Below are 26,209 nucleotides of genomic sequence, written 5' to 3'. Positions count from 1 at the left end.
ATTGATGTTCACACACTGGACGTTCCTGATGGCTAATTGTTAGCTTGGTATGTAAGAGGCCTGTACTGCCACGTCTGGTATGTCATTTCAGACTCATAGGCAATGAATAAAGGACACCGTGGCTGTATGTCTGAGATGCAACTGGCTTTGAAAGAATGCCAGTACTTGAAAAAGTTAAAATACCAATGAAAAAAGTTGTAAGCGGCATTTCTAAGTTGAAGACGGTCAAAGTCAATTAGGTAGATTTGGTCAGATTTTAAACAAAAAGGGTCAGTCCAATCACTCACCAAAAAGACTGGGGTCTTCAAAAACCCCTTGAATAAATTGCTGTTAAAACCAGAGCAAGATGCCTACTTATTTTCTCTAAAAATATAATTAGGTATGGATCCAACATGCAACCAGATTATAACCTTGCAGTATTTGAAGGCACTGACAGGGGAAGCATGCTCCCTGTCTGTCAAAAGCAGGTTTTTAAAGCAGGCATGGTTGCCACAAAGAAAATGATGTTGTTAAAAGGGAAATCTCCATCACCTGCATGTTTTAAAATGTGGCTTTATGAGCTGCTCTCTGTTGCTAAGATGGAACAGAACGCTATGGTGGAAGTAAATCTTTACAAAAAGTGTGGAAGCTGAACGTGACACTACTTCATGACATGCGGTATGCTGTATTTCTCTTTGATGTATCTCCTACATTAAGTTGTACGGTATATGATGTGGTGCAAAAAATCCACCAAGGCACTTCTGTTTCTTTGTATTTGTGGTTGCTTTTTTATTTCTGTTTGAGTCTATTTGTCAGAGTGACCCACAGAGAGGGAAAAGGACACCTTATACTTCATTCCCCTCCGAATGAAACAGAGTACTTTCAGTCATGTAATTCAAAATGTCTGGCAGTGTACCTTAAAAACCCCAAAATGTGTGAAATTTTTGTTTAGAAGCAATTAGTCTGGGATACCCAGGAACCCCAATTCATGGGCATTTTGAAATAGTTCTAATAAAAAGAGATAAAATGATATGAGGTCATTTAGAACAAATCCCTGATGAAGTCACATAGTAGATTATATAAGATTTGACAAAAAGTGCAGAGTCTGCAAACATCTCAGTTGGTAGGATTGAGGTTTAGGGTATAATATAAGACTTCAAGTAATAAGTAACATAACTGATTTACTGAATAAAAGAAGTGCCTTTACTCATTAAGTTTTCGATTAACTCTGCTACTTTCCCGTAATGATTGCAAACTCACAAAGAATAGCTGCCATGCTACAAGTTTAGTGTGTAAAAAAATCTTCTTTTTCATTGCTAATTATGTGTAATCTCAAAACATGATGGTTTCTAAATTGATGCATTCTAGGTTCCCACATATCCTAATATTGCATACATGTGACATCTCAATTCCATTACTTTTATCAAGGTTAAGCAGTGAGAATGCGACCTCTTTAATCAATTGATAGTTCACATCACATAATGGCACTTGTATCTAATGAATATTGTTAAATAGCCTAAATGTGTTTTAATGCTCTCCATCAAATCATGATTACAGCGGACGGGTTTATCAAGTGGTCCTTTCATTTGGTTGACATGATCAAATTGACTCCTGTGTCATGAGAGATGACACCAGTGGTAATTAATTTCTCCATTAACGGTGGCCGATGTGACAGACATACAAACAGAGCGCAGTGACAGGGAGGAAACAACAACTTCAGCAAACTGAGACAACCCAACTGCCGAGGAGGAGCAACGGGTAATCACATTATCCGTCTGCGAGGAAAGCATTGTTCATTAAAACAAAACAACACGGCTGCATTGTCTGACACTGCATCACCAGCATATTTGCAGTTTGGGCAGATTTCATCGTGGCTATGCATTAACATATAATAATGAACTTCTAAAAATTAATTCCAAATTGTTCAAGCTATCAGAGCCTGTGGGTATTTCTGCCAGGGGCTTCACTCATTTGTAGTTTTACAGTTTCTATTTTTATCTTTCTTTTTAACACCTACAAAGCAAATGAAACCAAGCGATTTATTATGTGAAGACAGAAGTGCTGTGTGGATGATACATTTATTTAAAGCAGATCAGGGGAAAGGAAGGACTCAGATCAGATTGATAAACTCTGCAAACTTGTTGGATTTCACTGTGATCTCTTCTTTAGCTGAATATTGCACAATATTAAAAGAAAAGAGAAATCTGATTAATATTTTCTGTATATTTAATGACTATTGGGTGTTTATGGATATATTCAGTCTAGATTGAAGACACCTGATGTAACTTTTGTCTTTTGTCAACTTGACAACAGTCCGTCACTTGATACAGGTCAGTTGTATGGCCTATTTAAAAATACATTTATCAATGAATGTGTGTGGATGTCCGTGTGTGAATGTGTGCTTACAGGCTGTCAGGTCACCTGTGGGGGTTTTGGTAAAAAGTGAAACCAACAGTTTCCCTTCCAGCAGCGAGACCTGGGGGCTTCTCCCAGAGAGGGGGCGATTGTCCAGCATTTTCACCACAATGCTGCCATATGGGGAACAGAAGGATCAGCCACTGGCTCCCTGCCAGAGCAAAGGCAAACACCAATCCACATATGCATAGAAGCGGTCATTTAGAGCCACCACTTTTTACCATAACAACAGATGAAACACAGGAGTCATTTTGCTTCTACTAAGGGGCATTGTTCCCAGGGCTCACTGCCTCTTAAGCTGTCTCCATATGAGGCAGGATAAACTTAGGGGCCCAGGCCCTGGTGTAAATAACAAAGAGAGCCTCACTTACATGCTTCCCAAATCCTATCGAAAGATGAAAAGGAAGAAAAAAGATCCACTCCATTTCCTCATCTTCTGAAAATGAGCTTAACACAAGACAAATGAATTATTTTAAGTGGCTGCCCACACTATGCATGTGTGTTTTGAAGGTTTTTGCTGTTTAATTTGTAAAAATGATCCAGTTTCTTTACACTTTTACTATGAATCCACAATAATAAAATGCATGTAATTATAGAAATGTATTTAACAAGTCTTGGTTGGGATAATGTGCTCAACAGACAAAATAAACAAATGAAATTGACACTGTCCTTAAGGAAATGTCATTAAATATGATAAACTAAGAAGTTTTAACATAATTCTAGTTGAAAGATATTGGCCTAATGGCTCTGTCAGCAGAAAATTGGTAGATTTTCATGCGGGATGTGAGTAGAGCTCACAGGAATTTATATAGTATACAAACGTCATTTATAAAAATTATGATAACATAGATTATTACTGTACTATAATACATGAGCACACAGGCTGCTTTCTAATGCTTTCTAACTTACTTTTCCAATAGAAAATAAAACAAAATACAGATTTGCACAATATCTAAGAAAAGTTCTCTTTCAAATGTTTCAGGTTTGAGTGGACAAACAAGTTAGTGTAAGCAGGTGTGAGTGTTCTCCTAGTTGTGAGTTTCTTCATTTTATCACTGAAAGCAATGAGCCAGTTGACCATTTTGTGCAGGCTTGCAAGTGGTTTAGTGTGTATTTCAAAGCTGGTCAGCCAGTCAGTGAGCTACTTAAGAGCAGCAATATTGTAATAATGACTCGCTGATGGGAGGGTAGCAATGGAGCTGAACTTCTTACATTTCTCTGATGCTGCCTGATTATGACTTTAAAGGAATAAATTATGACGGCAAACAACCTGAGAAACTTAACTCCTTACAGCGGCTGCTAAATTTAAAAAAAAAAAAAATTTCACCACAATATTCTAAAGGGGGAAAAAGGCAATAACTGCTAAAATAGTATTGTGCTGATATCATCTGTTGGTTGACCTATTTTGCAGATGTTTACTGGGATGACTGAAAACAATGACATAATTGCTGTACAATTTTATATATTTTGTTATTTGAAAATATTTTTGTAGACTCTGCACATTTATTGTCTTTTGTATTCTGCTAACCAACTTACACCAAAGTTGCATAAGAGTAACCAGCTCTTTAGTGCTCCTAATGAAGTACACTTGCGCTTTTCTTTTCTTATTTCAGGTTATCCTCTAAAGAGGATGTTGCAACATCTCCTTATAATCCTGGCACTATAAAACATATTTCCTATGCCCATTCATCAGTTGAGAAGATTTATTGTCTGATCTGCATTCTAAAAAAGGTGAGTGGTACGGTCAAAAACATTAAAGGGGTCATCTCTTCCTCTGGGAGTTCATCTTTCTTCTCTAATGCCGTGAGATCAGAGTAAATCTTGACTATTGAGTCAGCCAAGTCTGTTGGATAAGAAATGAAAGGCTGAAGACTTGCAGTACAAATTTATCTAGGGAACGCTAAAGTACTGTATTTAAACCACATCTGATCTCAGTGAAATATCATACAGACTTTTAATATCCAGAGGATGTCAGGCTGGAGCGAGAGGCAGTCAGCTGCTTCAGTACAACCAAATGTTACAGTATAAAACAGCGTGTCGCACTACTATATGACATGGTGGAATGAGATTAGATGGAATTCATTTCTACTTGAGGGGAAATTACAAGTCTATTGAAAATCCTTAATCGTAGCCTCTCCTCACCCCCACCAGTGGCCTAACACCAGAAGGGTATTCAGGTAGAACAGTGACATGAACACGGAATGACCCCACAACCTACATCCGCAGCATCACTCTGTACAGCAGGAGGATGTGCTGTTTTAAAGGTGAATCAGTCCTAGTACATTTCCTGCTCAGAATACACATAGGAAAATGTCATTTGTTTTCACAAGCAGGAAAATGACTTTTTACTTAAGATTTAAAAAAACAGTCATTTTGTTTAGTTTGATCATAAAATGTGACTACAGTGAATAGAAGTTTAAATAATTGTCAATTAAATCATATTGTTGTACAAGACCTTCTCAGAAAAAGGCATTCCTTACCATTAAAAATGTTCCTTGTTTATGCTACTAGACATTTCTGCTCATTTTTCCAATGTTGCTGTGGCCAGAGAGAGGCCCTTGACATTCTGATCCTTTAACACGTCTCAGACTTTGCAGCACATCAGGATGACACTTTGTATAAAGGGAACTCCACCTTTGGCTTCTCCTGGAGAACAACACGTGTCAGCTGCCCCCTGTGGGCCCTGTCAGGGGGTGAAGAGGTTAGGCGCTCTGTGCGACCGCACAGATCCCGGCCTTCTTGAAGACCACCATAATGACTGCTAATTATGCTGCCATCTGTGGGGTGGGCTGTGTTATGTAGACACCTGTTCATTAAGTAGGCGAGAGAAACTTTTCTTTCTTCAGTGTGTTCTATACAAAACGGCAAACTAAATGGCTTGTCTGACCCCCATCGTTCAAATGTGGAACATGTTGAATATGTTTCATCATAAAGAATTTCAGGTTTCCACAAAAACACCCTCATTAATCTACATACAAATATCAATAAGAGCATACAGAATTTAAGTATCCTGCTCTATTAATGATTTTTGTGAAACCTTTCCAGCTTCAGAGCCATCACCAAGGTTAACCAGGCCAGCAGGCAGCATTAGTAGGAGGTTGTTTGCAGGAGAAGCCAATAAAAAGCTCGCGGATATCTGCTGAGGGGGATCACAACCTGTCAATCCTGCGACCCTAAGAGGTGATCTGGCATTACTGCCTCACAGAAGACTAATGAGAGCCATTCTTTTTCCAGCACCTTGAATAATATGTCAATACTCATTCAGGCTTTGTTGAATGCTACCTGTTTAACTTTTTCTTTTTTATGTGATTCAGATCCAGCTTAATATCTTGAGAACATGTAGCATTTGGTCAGGTAACTGATAGTGTAATAATAATTCAAATTTCCTGTACTGTAAAATCTTAGTGCCAACCTTTGATAAACTCTGCAAGGCTTTAAAGCTGTCTCCTCCTCCTTGAGTATCTCCAGACACATTCATCTAATTCCTATCTTTCAGTTTAAGATTTATATAAACGTATGATAGCTAAGTATCGCATATTTCAACTTTTTATCTGTTGAGCTTATGACTCCATTTAGTTTTAGATCCTCAGAGAGTGAGTCAGCGCAGCAATCATAAAGTGAGGGCCAATTAGGATGTTGACGGATTGAGTTTGGAAGATAAATTTGGGATGTAAAAGGTTGACATAGCTGCTGTGTCTCTTTCACTGCGTGTGTGGCTCCCAATTAAGTGAGGAGAAGCAGTGTTTTTTCTCACCAGGATCAGAGTGTCTTCCTGACAGATGAGCCGCTAATGAGAGCAAATCTCACAAAATCCTCAAGAATCATGATGAATTGAATCAAGTTCACTCTGTTCATTTGTCGTGTTCACAGATGAGACAAAATGCAACATTTATTTTGTCAACTAATAGCAAATGAGTAGGTGAGACAATCATTGTTCATACAGTCTCTGGCTTTTTTAAATCTGATATTAATCTCATATATCAACACTGTTCCTGCTGCTGTATTTAATTAAAAAAAAGTTTTTTCATCTTCCTCATCTCATTTAAAACATAGTATAAAGGTTGAAGGCAGAAATATGTTAAGTCCTGAGGCCTCGATCTGAGTCCCTCCCTAAAATTTATCAGACAAATTAAGAAGGCTATTTCTCTCATTATAACTCTCCAAACCCTCACCATATGTATCCCTATTATTAGACAACCAGCAGAAGATGTCCTATTTTCTAATTTAAATTATCAAGTCTAACCTTAATTGGTTAGAAACGCTGTTTAGTGGATGGTATCAAAGTCAGGCTTGGGAGACAATCCGACAGATGGCTTAGTCTTATGACTTGTATTAACACCTTCGAAGTTTAATGAACTGTTAATTGCTTTTCTAATACATAATGGGGGCACTGGAATACAAGCAGTAATGCAAACAGATTACTTTGTAGACAACAGATAAACACACATCCTGTTCAATGTCACCTTTAAGTACCTTGAAAAACAAAAGCAAGCCGTAGAAAGCAAGGAGAAATATGGTGATGATGTTATTTTATGACATATTCTCACATTACTATTTTCATCAATATCATTCTGACATATAAACAACTAAAAAGTTTAACTTCATGAAAGATTATTCATTTAACCCTGAGATACTGATACCACCTAAAAAATTGTGCATACCTTTTTGTTTCAATGCTGACTTAAGGAGTACTAAGATCAATACAACATAGAAATGATCTAACAACCAGTCCACACAGTGATCTGCTGGATAACCTATGCAGTCTCTGGTCACTGCGGTGATCAGGCCTGCAGTCATCTGTGTCACCCGATGCTGGTTGCCAGCAGAAAGAATATGCAAATAAACACGAATGCAGTTTTGAGAGCAGTGGTCAGTTTTAAGGCTAAAATCAGCACTAATCAGTGGGCTTGTTGCCCAGACATTCTGCTCCGTATCGGTTGCTTGACAGAACCTCAGCCATCATTAGATTTGCCGTTTCATTCACTGATCTTCTATCAACACGATAGAAGACAAACTGAAACGATAGGCTGTATAAAAGACAAATGTGTACAATCCGCAGGCATAACAGAGAGCAAACATGTAACATCAGCAGGGATTTCATTCACTTGCAAGACAAATCTCAAGCAATCTTTTGAAATCAGACGTGTGTCCCTTAACTGGTTTGAAGCAAATAAACTGGTCTGCGTAGGACCGCCAGCATGCGGTGCTTTTGCAGGGAGTTGTGACATAGTAGAAGAAGAAGCCTCAAGGAGCAGGAAAACAATCACAAGTTTTTAGATTTTTACTGTTTTCATTCACCTTTTTTTATTTACATCTTTCAAAAACTGAAATGGATACCCAGCAATTGTTAGTCTGCAGTAAAGATAATGTATGCCTCAATTATTCATTTTCATTCCGATAACACAGGATGGATTGGGACACCGTAATCTCGTCTCTGATGATAAAACTGCAGCATTTTAAATCCAGAGCAGTAGTTCATCTGTTTAGCTGTGCCTGTAATATGGTGTGTGCTCTGTACTTGAGCAATCATAGACCTTTGGAGGAAGTACTTTATTAGATTAAGCCCTCTCTAAGCTCAATATACTCCTGTAATGAATTCTGTCTTTTGATGATTGGAGGTTAGATTGTACCCTGATCTCACTTTGTTAGATGGTGTTGGCATTACAGCCAAGCTAACAGCAAAACTGATGTGTATCACATTCCAGCTTAAAGTCAGCACAAGTAATGCTTTGCATGTTTAAAATCCATTTCCATAACTAAGTGTAATTCCCCCTCAGTTTGTTCCTGTTTAATGAGGTGAAGTCTTGTTTGTATGCCTCTCAATGTCACTGGAAAACTCGTTCAAGCGGCTTTGTCAGAATTAAATCAAATTAACATTACTATGCTGTCAGCTGATATCAAACTGTTCACGTGATTACATTTTGGTTATTTTAAATAAAATTCACTTGTGCTTCTTCTTGCGCCTTTGCTGTTTCATTCAAATTTTTTTGGACAGACTGTGATGATGGAATGTGTAAATGCTTGAGGGTGGTAGTGTTAAGACAGGAGGCGGAGGAGAGAAAATGACCAACATTGATTTATTCTGGCTGTTCTCTTGTCTGGTTGGTGCCTTCAGAACACCTCGTTGCATCCCATTCCCTCCCATTATCTCTCTGCGATCACCACAGCTCAACGAGTTTCCTACAGGGTCATAAATACTTCCCTCAGACCCCATACTGCTTCCACATTATCCTCCAGACGCCGCCTAATGACAGCGAAAGACAGACAATGCATCCTTTCTCTCATGACTGCCATGCGTCTCTCTGTTCATACATATTTTACAGTGGCTGAAAAACATATACCTACACCATAAGAGGCAAGCAGCGGTGTGCCCCTCAGACTTTGCATTTAAAATGGTACATTAAAGTAACATGTCTGAAAATATTGCACATGATTGATGTTGGTAATGGCAGAGTTTTTCCCTGTGCGAAAGTCATACGTGTGGTTTTAAAATGAGATTGCAAAAGTCCTGAAACAAAGAAATTAAGAAATAAAACACAAACAAAGAAGCAAAAAAAAAAAAGAACATGAAAAGTGCTCTCCGTCATAGGCTATGATATGGGAAATATGTGTTGAGTCAAATACTCAATACATCTTAATGAGAGACAAGCTATTAGAGACAATGAATCAAATTAATTATTTCGACGTGCTGGTCATCCGAATCAATTAGAAGCACCACACAATGAGCCAACAGCATAAACAAAAGGTTTCCCCCACAAGCAGACCTGTTAGATGAAAAACCCCACACAGAAAGCACATGAATATGAATCTCAAAAAACCCACTCATCAAGCTTATGAGACCAGGTCGAGTGCGCGATCAGTTGTGTCATTGTTTCACTTATCAATGGTTTGCACAGTAAACGGCAAGAAAGTTGCTTTGCATCAGTTTACAGAGGGAAAAAGCACAGACTAAGTAAAACCATTGGCCTATAAAAACAAGTGGCAAGTTATGGACCTGAAAGTGCCCCAAATAGCAATATTTCTTTTCTCAAGTTATGCTATTTTACCTTAAGAGAAGCTTGGCAAGTTGTTGCCACAGCAATCAGAAAGAACAGATGCGGGGTTTTGTTCAAGAGAAAGTCTGTAATAATAATAATAATAATAATAATAATTATGATGATGGTAATATTGTCTGGAATTGTCTTTATCTTGAGTAAGTTATTCAAAACTGTATTAAACTGCACAATGAATATCCAATGTTTCTTTTCTGCCATGATGACTTTTTGATTATTTTTACTGACTACTGCAATAACTGTATGGATGGATACTGAAAATTTGGGTTGCAACTATTCTGCAACTTAAATGTGCTTTATAAAAATGTTTGTTTTTTTATTTTGATAAAGTATTTCAGCCATTTGTCACATCATCTTTGAGCACAAATTGATTCAATCTTTATCATAACCTTTCACATAAAAGATTCTCTCTGTGAAATAATAGTTTAAAAATACTTTTCAACCTGTTAAACCATTACCAGCTCAATTACTTTTTAGTACTTGTATGGCCTAACAACATGTCTATATGCCCAACAAAATAATTTTATAATGAATCAAAATAGCCACTTCCATTGCAAAGTCAATACCACAGCCAGAACAAACCAGGAAAACATAGAGCACTTCCATCAGTTAATGTTTTCTTATCTGTCAATAGGCCGATTGCAGTCGAGGCGCTGAATATCAGCAGATGTGTGTTAGGCTGTGTTAGGCTAACCCTAACCCAACAATGCTAAATTTTGTCTTATGTTTGTCCTGTGTAGTGTGGGCACATAGGTAGTCCACCAGCTGGACTCCTAAGAACACTTTTAAGCTGTTCTCACACATGATTTGTTCAAAGGATCCATTCTAAATATCTAGGTTCAGATTATGATATCCAGGCTTATACATGTAGCATTCGATTGGAGATTATATGTGTTAAGACACACACAACTGGAAATACTGATACTTGCTATACTTGATATAGCAAGGGAGAGCATGCAGGAGGAAGGACCTGATGAAAAAGGTACGTAGCAGTTTGACTGCTGATAGTAAACATTCCTGTGAAGTATAAAGTACAAACATAAGAGATTGTTGTCTCTCTTCCAGACCCAGTTTCGAATTCCATGCCAGGCAATTCTCAGTAATTGGTTAATGTATTAGAACAACTTGGATAGCATGGGGCAAAGATCATAGTTTTGCGTAAAATAGAGCCTGTCACAATCGTGCATGCTCTTGATATGGTGTGCAGACATGACAAATGCCCACAATTATTTTCTTGCAAAAAGGACTAAGAAGCCATTCTCACCTTAATTTCCTCCCCACATGATGTTTATGCCTACAGTTACTGCTTTTTACTTCTGTTTTGTTCTTGTTATAATTACTATGGCCGTGAGGGGGCGTTGTCATAATGACACGCAACTGAAATGGCAAATGTGCCTATGTATGACTGAACTAAACATAAGTTACACTGTCGGCTTATACACACAAGCCACACTGTGTTTGGCAGACCATATTTAGAGACACTGAGTTGGCAGAGTAAACTGGCCACCCACAGATCCGTTGTATTGTAAAGCTGCCACATGCTCTAGTAGTCTCTACTATTCAAATGTATACATTAAAGATGGAACAAAATCAGACAGCAACGTCAACTCTGCACCATGAAATCAGAACATCATCCTCCTTTGGTCTGAACACAGATATTCACACCACGCTTCAATTTACATCCTCAGAAGCCATAGCATGAGTGCCAGTTTGAGCTTTGATGTCATCCTTTGAGTGACCCTCCACTGTCATGGAGACGAGTACTTGTTGTAAACTTTAATATATGACCTCGTGTAGCGCATATTCTTTGTGGTGTCTAATGCACAACACATGCACTTGGGAGGGACATGAATGACTGAACATTGCTCTATTGAGTTAGCTCCTTAATAGAACACAATGCTTAGCCCTGTCATTCAAAGCAGATGAGTGTTGTGTGATGAGGATGCTTTGTAAATGAACATTTTAGCTGGCATAGTTAATGTCTACAAGCCTGGAGAATTTAGTTTGATGTTAAGGAAGACATTAACAGCCAGCGACCCAGAAATGATGATAACCCCAAGGTCAGGATGTTGTTTTTTGCCCTTTTTCTTGCTTGCACCATAATCAAGACTTATATTTTTGCAAGAAGTTTGATGAATGCATCAGTGTTTATATTTGATAAATTGCTTCGGTGCAACAAGAGTTTGACACTAGATTTCAGCCTTCTCTGTCTATGTCATTGTCTTTTTGTCTATTTTTCACCCTCTAATGAAAGAAGGGGGGAATCTGCTAATTAAGGATGTAAATGGAACTGAGGAGTGACAAAGAGCCTGCTTGTAATTCGCATCTAAATTGGGTCTTACCTCAGCAGAAAATTTATTACAGGAGACAATGTCAACTTTTACATGGGGAGGCCCATTTGCATTTTTCGAATTCATTACAAGGGTGGTGCTGCAATCATAAGCTATAATATAGATCCCTACCCTCCCTCCATTCTGCTGCAGCCACTCTACCCATCACTGCTGGGTAGAGGATAATCTGATGGGTTCCTCTTCAGTGGTTGCCCAGCAGTAGTGGAGATGCATTGAGGAAAGAGGGAGAGGAGGGGGAAAGAGGAGAAGAGGAGAAGGGCAGTAGTAACAAGGAGAGAGGTGAAGAGAGTTTGTTGTATGTGAAGCATAAAGTGGTCCACCCACTTGTTTATGTGTGTGTGTGTGTGTGTCTGCACATGTGTGCTGCAAAGCTGCACCACTCTGCCGAGCGACAGAAACCTTGTTGTGATTTATGCAGCCTGAGATATGAGTGCTGGTTACGCAGTAGCAAGACATCGATCTGACAAAGCAAACCAAACAATAAAGAGGCGAGGAAGATGATGTGCCCAGTGGAGTGGAGAAATGGAGAGTGTACCTATAAGAGCTAATTATCTGAGCACATAATTCTTCAGGTTAAGACAGGGGGAGCTGAAAGCCAGCCAAGCCACAGCTGTCTGAGAAAAGCTTGGCTACACAATAGGGCTGAGGTCCCAGACCCTGGTCAAGAATAATTCAAAATAAAAGTGTATATAAGTGAGACTGGCTAGAAATAATCTGTGCAACTATTGAATAAGTCATGCTTGATGAATGTGAGAACAGAAAAGAACAGAAAATGTTGGTGTTATAAGCTATGGCTTTCTACTTTCTGCAAAGAATCAAAGAATCTGACAGGACATTGCAAACTGCTATTATGGTTTACCTTTCATCATGTATTGTTGCCATCTGGAAGGGTTTGTTCCACAAAAGCTGAGAAGTTATCCTTGGATATTTAGGCAGGCATTTTTGAAAAATAGTAGGCAGTTCATAGGGTGAACCACCTATCACTGGCTCAGTTCAATCAATCTGATCAGGGGATTATAATATATAAGTTATATATATATATATATATAACTTTTTTTTAATGTATCTAACATTTTCTTTGAATGTTTTCTAGCATCATTTTCTGCGTGATTTGAATAATATTTGTTCAATTTCCATTCCTTTTTATTTTGAGGTTACCACATTTTCTCACAGTTGGATAGTATTTATTATTATCTTTATATGTATTCATCTTTATTATAAGATCATAATCTTTAGAATCTTAAGTTATTTGTTCATGGCCCTCAATATGGCTCATAATGTTCATTAAAGTACCTATCCTACAAGCTGTAGAAGAGAAACGCGACTCATGTGAGCTTTTACACTTCAGAGCAGATGTGATTCTCAAGTCTTTTATTTAAGAAGTCACAAAGTCCTCCTAAGGAGAAATAAGAGATGGTGGAAAGGATGCAGCTAAGTGCTGCGCCTTTAAACTTGTATGACATGAAATTGAGATCAACATATGCTCTTTCAATAACACAGCAACACTTTACTAAAACACTCTTGTCACTTCCTGGTTGGGTTTATGCAATACCATGACTTGATTATGGTTAGATAATGATCACGGATAGGTTTGAAATACATTGTTTTTATATTGTTGTCTCATGGATGCCATATATAAACACATATATATACATATAAACACAGCATATTATCACTTCATTGTCTCTGGCTGACTCTGGAAAACAACATCACTTGGTTAGTTAGCTATCAAAACTACTTGGGTATGATTAGAAAACAATCATGGTTAGGGATAAAAAACATTCTTTTTACAACTTGATTTACGCAGATAGCTTATAGCTTATAGTTATACAACAATAATGAATTTAGCTGTTTAGGATCTAATTGGATTATAAGAATTCTGATCAAAATTAGGTTACAATGAATTGGATTATTATGGGATATAATTGTATGTTTTGTTTGTTTAAAGTGCCTTGGCTTTATATAGATAAACTCAACTAAACTGAGTTGAATTGCATAGCTTGAAACATGAAAAGATCTGTTTTCCAGTGATATGGTAAATCTCTTGAGAATCCAGCTTCCTTGGAAAGCAACCAAGATCTTCAATAAATGTCATCATATACCCCTTATTTTGGACTAAAACAGCATTTTGCAGTAAATTTGGTGAAAAGCCTTATTAATGTGGTGGCCTTAAGTGTGCTAATGTGATCTTTGCTCTCAAAGCACCATGCAAAATTCCACCACTGAAATTGATAGCATTTTTATTCAGCTGAGAAGATCATAAGACCTAGATCAAAGCTTGTATAATAGCCATGACTGACCCTTATGGTTTTTTCAGCAGCCCATTACAATCATAGAGCAAGTTCACAACTCACAGTTCAAATACGCTCTTACGATCTTGTGTCATTTCTCTATAAGCCGTGAAAACAATAATGATAATATTTGCAATTATTATTTCCTGTCTTGCAAATCCATTCTCTGCTTCTGTAAGCAGGGATCCTTTAATTAGACACAAGCACACATACACAAAGACAGGGGGTGGTGGATGCTCGCTGCCATTAATAACACTATATAAAAGCAAAGCCAGAATGCATCTGACACTTTTACTAGTTTGGGAAACAAGATGTAATCTGTGTTTGGTGCCAGGAGCAGACCGGAGCTGCGTGTGGGTGGGAGAGAGGGAGTGTGGCCTGTAAGTCAATGCAAACAGAGCACTGTTAGTACATCACTGATGAAGACATTATCTATGAGTTATTCTCACACAAACAAATGGAGGGAAAAGTGCATACGAATCAAAAGATGGAGAAAGTAACAGACAGAGTGGGCATCTGCTGTTGCCAAGGTCAGTCACTGATGTGTACATTCTTAAACTTTCTATAGCGTGAGTGCCATGAGTTAGGGAGAAATTCCAATTAATAATAATGCTAGTACGAAGAACTGATAGATTTTACTTTTAGTTTGCGTGCTTTGTGATTCAATTCTGTCCATTGCATTTTGTTAAATTATAGCATTTTGTGTCGGGAGAGAAGAGAGAATAGAGCAGAAGATGAGGTTCCGTTTAGTGGCACCCTTGGCACCCATCTAACCTTGGCATACAGCTTGGCACGCTCCACTGGCTCTGAACATGCTGAGGTTTGAATCCAGAAATGCCTTTGTGCAGCACAGGCCACCAGACGAATGGTGGGAGGCCCCATTAACATCCCCAACTGTATCGCATCAGTCAAAACTTCATGGCTAAATCGACAGATCTGATCTCCAGCGGATCAAAAAAAAAAAACTATGCTTGAAAACTGGTTTAATCGTCTGGGAATAATTGGGAATAATATGAAAAATTCCTAACTTGTGAGCTTTCGTTAGATACTCGGAGAATAAGTATGTTTACACAAGGCCAATTTGCGTCATTGTTGTCTTGTTTGTGTATTTGTTTGTTGAACACAAACCACAAATTCTAATTCTGGCAGTACAGAACGACCACATTAACCAGGCATGGCAGTCTGGCACAGGGTCCAGCTGGAAGCTTGCATGGGGTGCTGCTTTCCTGCAACAAAACTGGCTCTGCTGCCTATAGCTAAATAGTCTCTCATCTCCAAGTGGAAGAAAAGTCAGATCAATTATTTAATGGTAAATCTTTGGATTGCTTTTGAACTTATGGTTTCTACTCCCTCAATAGTTATATTTACACTCTGATTTGTAGACTGAATTTAAAACTTTTTATCTCACCTGTGCCAGAAGTCCATGATAAGATACAGTGGGGGGTACATGCTATATACTCACTGGAATGTAAGCAACATTATAATTTCCAAATCTTACTTCACGATTCATCTTCTCCTCCCTACCAAGTTGTTTTTCTTTCTTTCAGTCTGGTTGGCTTGTTAGTTTGTTGGATGTGTGTCTGGTCTGGGCTGTCTGCAGGAGTAACTGTCTGGGTGAGGGCTGAGTTCAGGAAAAGTGCATCAGAGGTGTGTTTTTGTGTGTATGTGTGTGGTGGGTCCCTGGTGACCATTCCTTACTTTTAACATGGCAGTCTCCCAACTTCCCCATGACCCTCTCTGGTCACGCTTAATGCGTTACAAAGTTGAAGATGACAAAAACACATCAAAACAAAACATACCCTACACACAAGCATACAAACAAAATGAGGGTCTTTCTGTGTTTGTTGAGGAAGATCATACGTTCAGAGAGACATACATTTTTGGGAACATGCATGAGGTTAGTAATGCATGTCACAGGCTATTGAGAATCCAAAGCCAAAGGAACATAAAACCATGGATGCTGATGCCATCGCATGGCAGCAGTGCTTTTAAAACTCCTTTCCTCCTGCCGTTCCCAAAGTGTTACAGAAGCACAGTGCTAATCTTCTGTCCTCTTGCCCTCATTGGCCTTTACTGTGTAAAGCCGCATTTCTCTCACACTTTCATCAGAATCCCATTTTCCCCCCACAGCCCGAAATCCCTCTCTGAAACTCTACCCCTCACACAACCATTCCAGCCTGCATATGATGGATGGTCGCACCTCAGGTCCTCTCAGCCTGTCCATCAAGCCCTGCGATTAAAACACTTGGAATGACCAACATTTTTCTCCCATACCCCCCCCACAGCCCCTTGTCCCCCATGCCACCCCTTTACTCTCAGGCCACCACCAATGCAGCCATCTGCCCCCTCACCTTTCTCACCCTCCCTTCCTCCAACACTCCTCTCTAACTTCGACTGCCCCCAGAACCCCACAATCCATCTTGTGGAGAAAAAACATCATTTATTCTGTACTTCCCAGATAATTTACTTTTTCTCTCCCTCTTTCGTTGCTCTTTTCTTTTTCCCCTCCTTTCTACAGGAATTCTCCATTTCCCTATAAAATGAAAATTCATCTGGAATTACATCTTATGTCATCATTATGTTTATTAAGCGTGGATGATGTATATGAGGAGCTGCGGCGTGCCGCTGAGTGCTTAATGATGCATAAGATTAAGCCGAGCCTCTCAGCTGTGCTGAGACTCCCCTCTGCTTCCCAGGCTGCAGACACACGCTGAGGGAACAGGCTCCAAACGGCCATCAGGTGAACAGGGGAAAAGGGAAAGCCTGCATCCTCTTTGTGTGTCAGCAGAGAAGGAGGGAAAGTGTGAAGTTGGTGCAGAAGAGTTGCTGATGAGGGAGGATCAGAGAGTTGCCAGTAACTTCAAAGAATGAGAAGAAAGTGGTTTTTGTAACAATTTGTTGGGTGCAATCAAAGTAAATATCTGACATTATGTCCACACCAAGTAACTACTGCAATCATTTCCTCCTCCCTGTTCTCTCCTCGTATGTCCCCAAACTCAAAATATCAATTTTTTCTCTCTGAACTAGTCATATTTCTTATCTTCCATCACACACACTCATTCACACAAACATTGAATTTGCTTCTGGCCTCCCTTTTTTCCAACACTAGACGCACTAGGAGTCTATGACAAAAACATTATCCTTCTGGTGCTAAACAATCCAATAAACCTCTCCACAGGGAAGAACTTAACCTCTCCTCTGATACTTGCTTCCCGACCACGTGACGACTGCCACAGTAAATTCCAATCATTAGTCTTCTCACTCCACCATCACAGTGAAGAAAAAAAAATCCACCTCTATTAGTAATGGAGACCTCGTCAGAGACCTTCCTCTGAGAGCCCTGCCTTCCCAATTCCCACAGGAAAAATCCCCAGCAAAAAACTAATTCTACTTTTAATAATCTGTCATCAGGACCAGAGGCAGTCATAAATTATGTGGGGAGCATGTGCGGGAGCGGGCCACGAGAGGCAACTCAGGGGGAAAAATCAAAGCCTGAGTTTGACAAACTTTGCCGAAGATAAATAATAACTTACAAACAGGATTAGTTGTAAAGTCACGGTTGAGTGCCCTGCCAAGCCGTTTCCCTTGCAGTCTATGCAGGATGAAGAATTTACAGACACACCTATCATTAGCCAGCTACCCCCTCACCCTCCACCACAACACACGCAGCCTCCATCCTCTCTTTTCATTCTAACTCCCCCACTCTGTCTCCACCGTCTTCACAGTCTTTACAGATCCCCTTGGTTTTTTCCTCTCACAGCAAACAATGTTTGTGTTTCATCATTAACCCTTGTGGTTCCCATGGACAGGTGCAGGAAAAGTGTGATTCTGTGGAGATAAAAGAGGACTGTTAGGAGACATCATTAGCACTGTGTGACAGGGGAAATTGCTTTTTCTTTCTCCCTCTAAGTAAATAAACACAAATAAACCATTGGCCTCCAACACACACACACATTAGGATAATAAAAGGTAAATCAAGGTAGGTTTTGAGGGGCTGACAACCCACCATTGCATATGTGGATTTGTGAAAATGTTTGTGAATAGAGGTTTTCTTGTGATACAGAGTTGACCACTGACGCGGCCACTGTGAGAAGAAAGAGCTATGAGCCGTGGGGTTGTTCTCTCACTGTTTCCACGTCAATATTTGCTGGAACCATCAACATGCATCATAATCGACTCCTTCTATTGAGGCCCGGCTAAAGTCCCATATCCATCTGGTGACAGAGACCAGTCTGGTGATGAATCTCACCACTGCAACCCAGAACAGGACAGACAGGCTGAAATTGGACTGACTGCAGGCATGTTCCCAAGCCGGTGTCAAATCTCCATCGATTTAATCATTAACAATATGCTTACTCAACATAATGTTACCTGATCTGCTGCAGTAGCTTACACTTTTAATCTCCAGAGAATATAATACACATATTACATGTGTATTATTGATGTCACTGTTCTTTTTTTTTTTTTTTTAACCCATCTTTGTTTTAAATTAATTTTTTTTTTAATTTCTAAAAGTTCTTAAAGTTGCACTCCTTTTTGGAAAAAAAATACTGTGTGTGTATATATATATATGTGTGTGTGTGTGTGTGTGTGTGTCCATTATTTTGTCTCATAAAAGCAGTCAAAAACAGCATAATCCAACCTCCAGCTGTGAACAAACTGTCATCGTGTTTGTACAGCAAAATACCATGTGATGCTTTGTTATTAACTGGTATTGCTAACTAAACTGAGCAGTTAGAAAACCCCCATGGCTTTCCAGGTTGTTAATGCAGTCAGCTCGGTTGTGACACTATTTCTAGTGTAGACATGTGACTTCTGAGGCTAATGGAATGCATCATATAACCCACAGATATGGATGTAGGGATTTATTTCGTCATTGGGGCTTGTTAACAGTAATGGATATGTGGACTGATGGCTTCTTTGACTTTAAGAAAAAGGTTCCCTGTCGTTCCTATATATTACCGACTTGAAATTTTTTAAAAAGTGGTTTATGCAAACTTCCAAATGAAACCGTATTCATGCCTGTACTTCTGTTTCATTGAGCAAAATATAAAGAACGCAACTCAAGCACGTTTCATGTAGGGAAAAAAGAAGTTAAGATGCATGCACGCAATGCTGGGATTTCAGCCCCACAAAGTCAAGTGCTCAATTTTCCCTCCATTCTCCGGTGATACTAAAGAAGCTCAATCATACTGGGACAGTAATATGAATCAAGGACAGCTCACTCACTCTCAATTGCAGCTCAGTCTAACTGGGACCATGGGTGTAGAAGAAACTGGGTTTTCAATTCAAATGGGAGAGCGAGTAGGCCAGCCGGACTCTCCAGCACGTCTGGAGGCTGATAGATTACCTACTGCAGTAAGGACAAAGGGAATGAAGATGACTACTCTGCCAAAGCTGGCTACAGATGAGACATGCACGGCTGAATGACCATGGTACACCTCACCCATTTGTCTATGTGTTCAAGATTTGCACTACCCATGACAAAGGAGTCAGTACGCCACACTATTGACATATAGTCTCACTGTTACATCCTGGAAAATCTTGTTACGATTTTCATTTTGAGGTAGATTTTGAGCATGTTAGAGCATCCATCAACTGGATTGGCCACTTAATGTTTCTTACATGTTACTATTTATTACGCAAAATGTAATACGTGGACATAAATCTAACTTGATGTCAGTCAACTGTGTCTCAAAGGTAAAATCCAGTGAGATGTTTGCAATATTTGCTGTTATTTAAAAGTAAAACTATTTGAAATGTGAAAACTTCAAAACAATTCATAAAATGTTTCTAGTTAAATAGTTTAACACATAGTATGAAAATTCCTTTTGAGGTATTTTGTTTGACATTGGAAGCCTTATAGAATAATTCTGCAAGCTAGCAATTTCTTTTTTTTTTTTTTTTTGCACTGAGTACATGAAGTGCCATCCTCTGAGATTAACCTAGATGTTCTTGAGGCCAGGTTCACTTGTATCTGAGGCAAAGTCGTATATTACAATGCAGCTGAGGTGGCAGTGGCAGTAACTCATTCTTTTCTCTTCTATTCTGCCTCTGCATATTCCACAAAGCCCCGGCTGCTCTGCACTTAGAAGGTCACCTCTTTCATCAGCTATTCTATTTGCATTCCAAATCGTACCTACATGAGAAATCTGCCACGGAGTTTTTGTGGCGGCCCTTCGAAGGCAGATTAGATAGAATTTGCCATACGAACCTTATGCACGCTAACCTTTGCAGATGGCCCCACTATTGTGGAGAAATGCATTGCCTAATAAACCATATCATCCAACATATTTGCCGCTCGGCTGACCAAATAGAGGCTGTGTTTTTTTGAGCAAATTCCCTTTGTCAAATTTGTCAGTGTTCATGCTGCCGTTGTTGCATTGGGTCAGAGAGAGGAGGAGGAGGGATCCTTAGTGTATCAGGTTAAAGTGCCGCCCAATTTAGAGTCTTTCTGAAGATGAGACAATTTTTCCACAAGATTTATTTCATCAGAGGCAAATGTTTCACATTCTCTCTACTTATTGGTGTTTGCCCTCTATTGTATCCTACCCCGAACAAGCTGCTAGCTCAACAGTGGCAGACAACTGTTGACTACTTATTAGGTGACACAATTAATACTGCATTCCCGGTAATCATCATTTATGTCAATATAGTCCTGTTCTTTGGAATAGTGCACATGTTAAATGTCATTATCATTATTGTTACGAGCTTTGGAAATGTTAACTTTTTCATGGGAGTCTTTTATGATATCAGTCCTTATCATTCATCATTAAATTCCTAACCTAAGTTTGTTTTTCCTATAGTTACTGCAGGAATAGATGGCAACAAAGAAACAATGCTACTTCTAAACCTTACAAGGTTTTCAGCAGGAATCTAATTTCACAGTGGAGTCCTAATTCATCGCTCCCAGAAAAAGCTCTTTCATCAAACTTTGCATATGAGCAGCCAAGTGATGCACAGGCTCTTAACGGCATGCTTTGCCTCCTTTGGTGAGTTGGCCAACCAATCCATCTTTGTGACTGTGCTCAGAGCCGAGGAGTGGGCAACCGATGCTCCCGTCACCGGGCTCCTGCGGGAGATGGATTGGAGCTCCATCGCCCACTTCCAGTCCAGTACCAGCCCAATGGCACAATCTGGACCTCGGAACTGAGAGCCACGTGGTGGGCCTTGTGGGGCTCTGTTAGGGGGCTATGAGATGCAGGATGGAGGATGCTGTGTCTCAGTCACTCATGTAGAATCCAGATCCTCTGCACCACAGGAGACAAAGCTGGACCTCCTGTTTGTGTTCTGCAGAACAGAGTGAGGGTGTCCAAGTCATTGCCTGCCTGTGCAGTTGCTAATGCAGGCATTATATCTATGACAAAATGTCACACAGTAATGTGATCATCAGCAAAAGAAAAGAAAACTTACTGACACACACTGACTTATTTAGCATATTAAAAGGCAGAAATTGCAATCTGCTGAATAAATGTGTGACCTCCATCTTAAGTTATGTCCTTCATTGGCTGTTAGTCACTGAACTGTCTGACGGAACAACAAATACAATAAATGATAGCCCTGATTCCTCTTAATCTAATACATCTTTTAAATGTACATCCACCCTTAAAATAGCTTGTCCTTCAGCCAGAGGAGGAGTTTTGTTTCATCTCTTTGAATCGTTCATCATGGCTGGTTTTAAAACAGAAGTGAAAGCTTCTTTTATTAATCACAAAGAGCTCAAGTCAAGGCTTTGCACTCCGTCGCTTGCATCCAATTTACAGCAGCGATAATTCATGCTATGCTAAACATTTCTTGTAAAATGTCACTTTGTGTTTGTAATTAATTTTGAAATTAATAAGCAAAATTTCTGAGTTATGGCATCAAACCCTTTAAAACCTTGGTCACTAAATAATGCATTGAGGTGCCACCTGGAATGATGGAGATGATAATAAGAATGTGACTTTGGTAAGATATGAACACTGTACAGACTTGGCAGGTTGTTTTATAGTAGCGTAATGCAACAAAGAAGTCGGCAAATTACAGACAATCTTTTTTTCTGTTTTAAAGTGCTTCTTCTCCTTGAAACTTTGATAAAAGCAAATAAAAAGCTCTTTTACTCGGCTCTCTTGCATATCTGTACTGTCAGTCACTGTTCTTAATCTCATGTCTGCCCAGGGTGGCCCGCTCCATAGGACTGCGAGCCATGCTTCCAAGTCAGAAGCTGTGTGTTAGGTTACCTCCTATATGGAGTATCGTATATCTGCCATCTAATGCAAGCTATGGGCTCTTGATCAAAGGGAGACTAAAGAGTGGGGGTCAGACAAAATGTTTCTGTGCCCATGGAGCTTGGACATGAGGGCAAATACACCTGTCACATAACAGGTGCATGAAGCTCTGTTGAAAAACCAAATCTGTTTCATTAACTTTAAACTGTATTGTACTTCTAGTACACTGTGCTGTGCTGAATGGAAAACTATCAGTGATATTTTTGATGGGAAAAATAGGGGCTGTTGATAAAACAAGCTATAACAATGTTTTCTTTTGGGGGTTTTATTAAATAGTTTTACTTTGATGCAAGTTGCCCATCTCCGTTCCTTCAGTGCCACTGATGGCAACATCCATAACCCGTCCTCTGATATTTCATTCCCATACGGATGCCTTGAACCTCAGATGTAATCGATACAGAGACACACAGGGCTCCTGTGTTATTACAAGGGGGACAATGTCTGCTCAGCTTCCCGTGCCGTTACACAGTTCAGGCTTCCAATTAACCTGAGCGGATCCCCATGCCAATCACACAGGGATTCTATCGACAAGCCGCATGAAAAGAATAATGTTGTTAGGATGATGTAGCTCATGGTAGGAGGGCTGCTTCTTCCCCCTCCCAGTACTGACAGGGATGAGTGTTGCAGTCATTTATCACCTCCTCTCTGGTCACTGAGGGGCCAAACGGGGCCACACGCTTCTCACACCTTCGCTTCAGTAGACCACAGTCTGAGTAAGTCTGATTAGAATAGTAAAGTAGAGAAATGTATCTGAATTTCACTGTGAGACCCACATACTTTGCATATTAAGCTCCAGAAATGAACAGATTAAGTGTTTGAATGTTACTCCACTGTAAGATGCTGAAAACCAGTGTTTTGGCCAAACTTTGTAAGTAAATAATATAGAATAATTAGCTTTTGTTGTGAGTTTGTATGTTGCAGAAATCCAGGGACATAAAGCAGAATAAGTGGCCTAGACTGATTTACTGATGACAGTTTATTGCATATTGCAGTTTACCTCCTCTCTATTCTTCATCTTCTTTTCAAGCTTTAACCTGTAACACATTCACCATCTCAACTGAACTTTTTTCCAATTTTTTTTTTTTTTTTGCGTGATATAATTTTCACAAATCATCCAGAAAGCTCATATTTATCAGCTGGTTGCATAGACAGACAACCATGAAAGCTATTATAGGTGAAGACGTTAATATGAAAACATACATGCATTAAAACATCTGAATCCTTAAGCAGCATGCATACCTTGTTTCAAAGTCCCATCTCAACACAGATGTGCTCTAACTGCTGGAGTGGGACGAAAGACCAATCCATTTATCCCCCCCCCCCCTGCAATGTCTGCTGAGAGACATCATACAAATTGAGACTGTATCTAAGTTACAATAGCAGTCAAGTGTGGTCTGCTAGGATTTCGGGAGTGATTGAGAGAGTGTTTAGATGCTCAGGGCCAAACTCTAAAAGCATTGTTATACTGACAAGGCCGACACAAAGAAATAATGTCTCCACATTGACTCCCCCCTTTCTTGGGCATTTCTGCCACTGGCAACTTTGATATTGATTATTGTGAAACAAAAATCAGCTCAAGGAGCACGATCATTAAGACAAATGTAGTTCAATTCAATGCCAAATTCACAAAGACCTGAAAGTCGCACAGACAAACTTCTCAGTGTCACCGTTTAGAAGAAACACAGCACATAAGTTTTTGTGCACTTTAGGGGTTTTAATTGTGGAGTATTTTAACTATATATTATTTTATAATGTAGATTGAATACAACTCTAAAAGGAACTGAACCAGTGGTAAAGGCATGCAGAACCTTCTCATACTGCACAAAACACTGCAGTTTGAGTCCCGGGTCAAAAATCGTACATATTAGAATCAAAGGACTTTTAGTTAACTCACATATGAACAAACATACAAGAAAACGAGGTGTTAATTACAGAGTTTCAATGGATATTTTAGTTAGTGATTTCTGAGTTCAAGGCATCATAACGAAACAAACTTATATTGGGCTGTCAAAGTGAGAATAGGCTTGATCAACTCTTATCATGGACTGGAGAGAATCAAGTTATAACTATGTTATTGATCCCAATAGTTGAATTACTGTCCATAAAATGCAAATATTTAATATATTATGCACATGAACAATCAAATTTTAAATTTGACTCATAAACACAATCAATATTTTCTGTTCAGCTCTGACTTGAGGACATCAGTGCAGATTTAATGTGGCCTCTGTACCTTTAAAACTTTTCATTTGTTATGTTGGGTCATCCCATTAGTTGCCATTTATTATCATTAGCGTGATAGAAGCCTCTTCCTTGCAGAAGCGGGAAAAAAAGCTGCATATTTTTACATTAGACAGAGCTCCACTGGTGCATCAGATTAATGTTCCTTTCACAAAAACAGAAAAGGTAGGTGGAACATCAACTTCAGGAGCAGCACTATAAGTATTACATTATACCGTCTGTTTATTTACTTACTCCTTTGATGGTCGACTAAGTCCTACCATTTTTTCTCATGATGTTTGGAAATAAAGCCCCTCTTTGGTCTGAGTGCATTTTGAGAGCCTATGATTGATGCTTTAGTTGTTCTGCAATAGCTTCAGCACTAGTTAGGCTATATATAGCTACAGGTTAATTTAGGAGCGTAGTGGCATGCAACAGATGAGAGCAATTTCATGCATTGGATATCAGCAAAAATGATCATTTTGTGTGCAATAAATGCTTATTTACTGAGAGATTTAACTGATTTCATCTGGCATGATGCAGCACTTCATTGAAATGAAACAAAACATTACAAGTCCATTCCAAACGTGTAAATATTTTTCATTATTTCTTTTCAAATTGTATTCATCTTATGGAGGAGGGCGTAGTGCTGCCTCAGCATCACGTCCTTATTCTGCCCAGTGTGAGTGATAAGTAACGTGGCTCCTGGCGGGCAGAACAGGTGTGTCGCTGATTCACTTTGTATTACTCCAAAAGTGATTAATGATTTTCCTAATGTATTCACGACAGTTATAGAAGCCCCTCACAACTAACCTTGCATAAAAATGCTAATGAATAAAGACAAAATGCCGCAAAGATACACCAGGCAGCGGTAAGCCTGGAAGCCTTGGGAAGTGGGTGTGCATATTTCTTCATTTCGTGGAAAACAACATAAAATCATAGATAAGCTCTTGTCATGTTGGCATAATTAAAGATCAGCAGGTTTCATAAGTTTAATTTGGGACTTAAAAAGAAGGCCATAAAGAATACAGAGACATGTGGAAGACACAAGTGCCCCAAAGCCTTTTTACTTTATCCGTGTATCATAACCAAGTGGTTATCTATTTAGATGTAGTTAACAGTTAACAGAAAAGTAGTTAAGATGTGTTTTGCAACAACAATGACAACTAATCAAATTATTTTAATGACTTGCAAAAAGTTTGAACACATCTTTAAGAATCTGATTTACATTTTGTCCTGAATGTAGTATTTTCACTCTACATAACAGCTGAGCCATCAATGTTGCCCTCAATATGTGCCTGAAAGCTTTGTGAAATATCCATGAAATGGACTTGAGTTGAGATAATTTTTTGATTACTGTCAAACTCATTATGTCTCCGTTAACTTTGATGCTTTAAAGTAGAGCAGGTTTTAATAAACATGAAAAACATAAAAACAGATACTGGTCCACAGGACTAAAGAGATTGACTCGCTCCTTTTTATTGTAACACTTGCTCAATACACTTCAGACAGACTCTAAAGATCACACATGTCTCTTCATCATACAAATAAAAACTTCTAAATCAGTTCATGGTGGCTTCAGCCATAATAGACATGTAGTGCAATAAATACCCAGGTCTGCTACAACAGTGTCT

The sequence above is a fragment of the Leuresthes tenuis genome, unplaced genomic scaffold (genome assembly GCF_036924035.1).
Source record: "Leuresthes tenuis unplaced genomic scaffold, fLeuTen1.0.hap1 SCAF_8, whole genome shotgun sequence".
In the NCBI taxonomy this organism is placed as follows: Eukaryota; Metazoa; Chordata; class Actinopteri; order Atheriniformes; family Atherinopsidae; genus Leuresthes; species Leuresthes tenuis.
Note: the sequence above shows the minus strand (reverse complement) of the source record.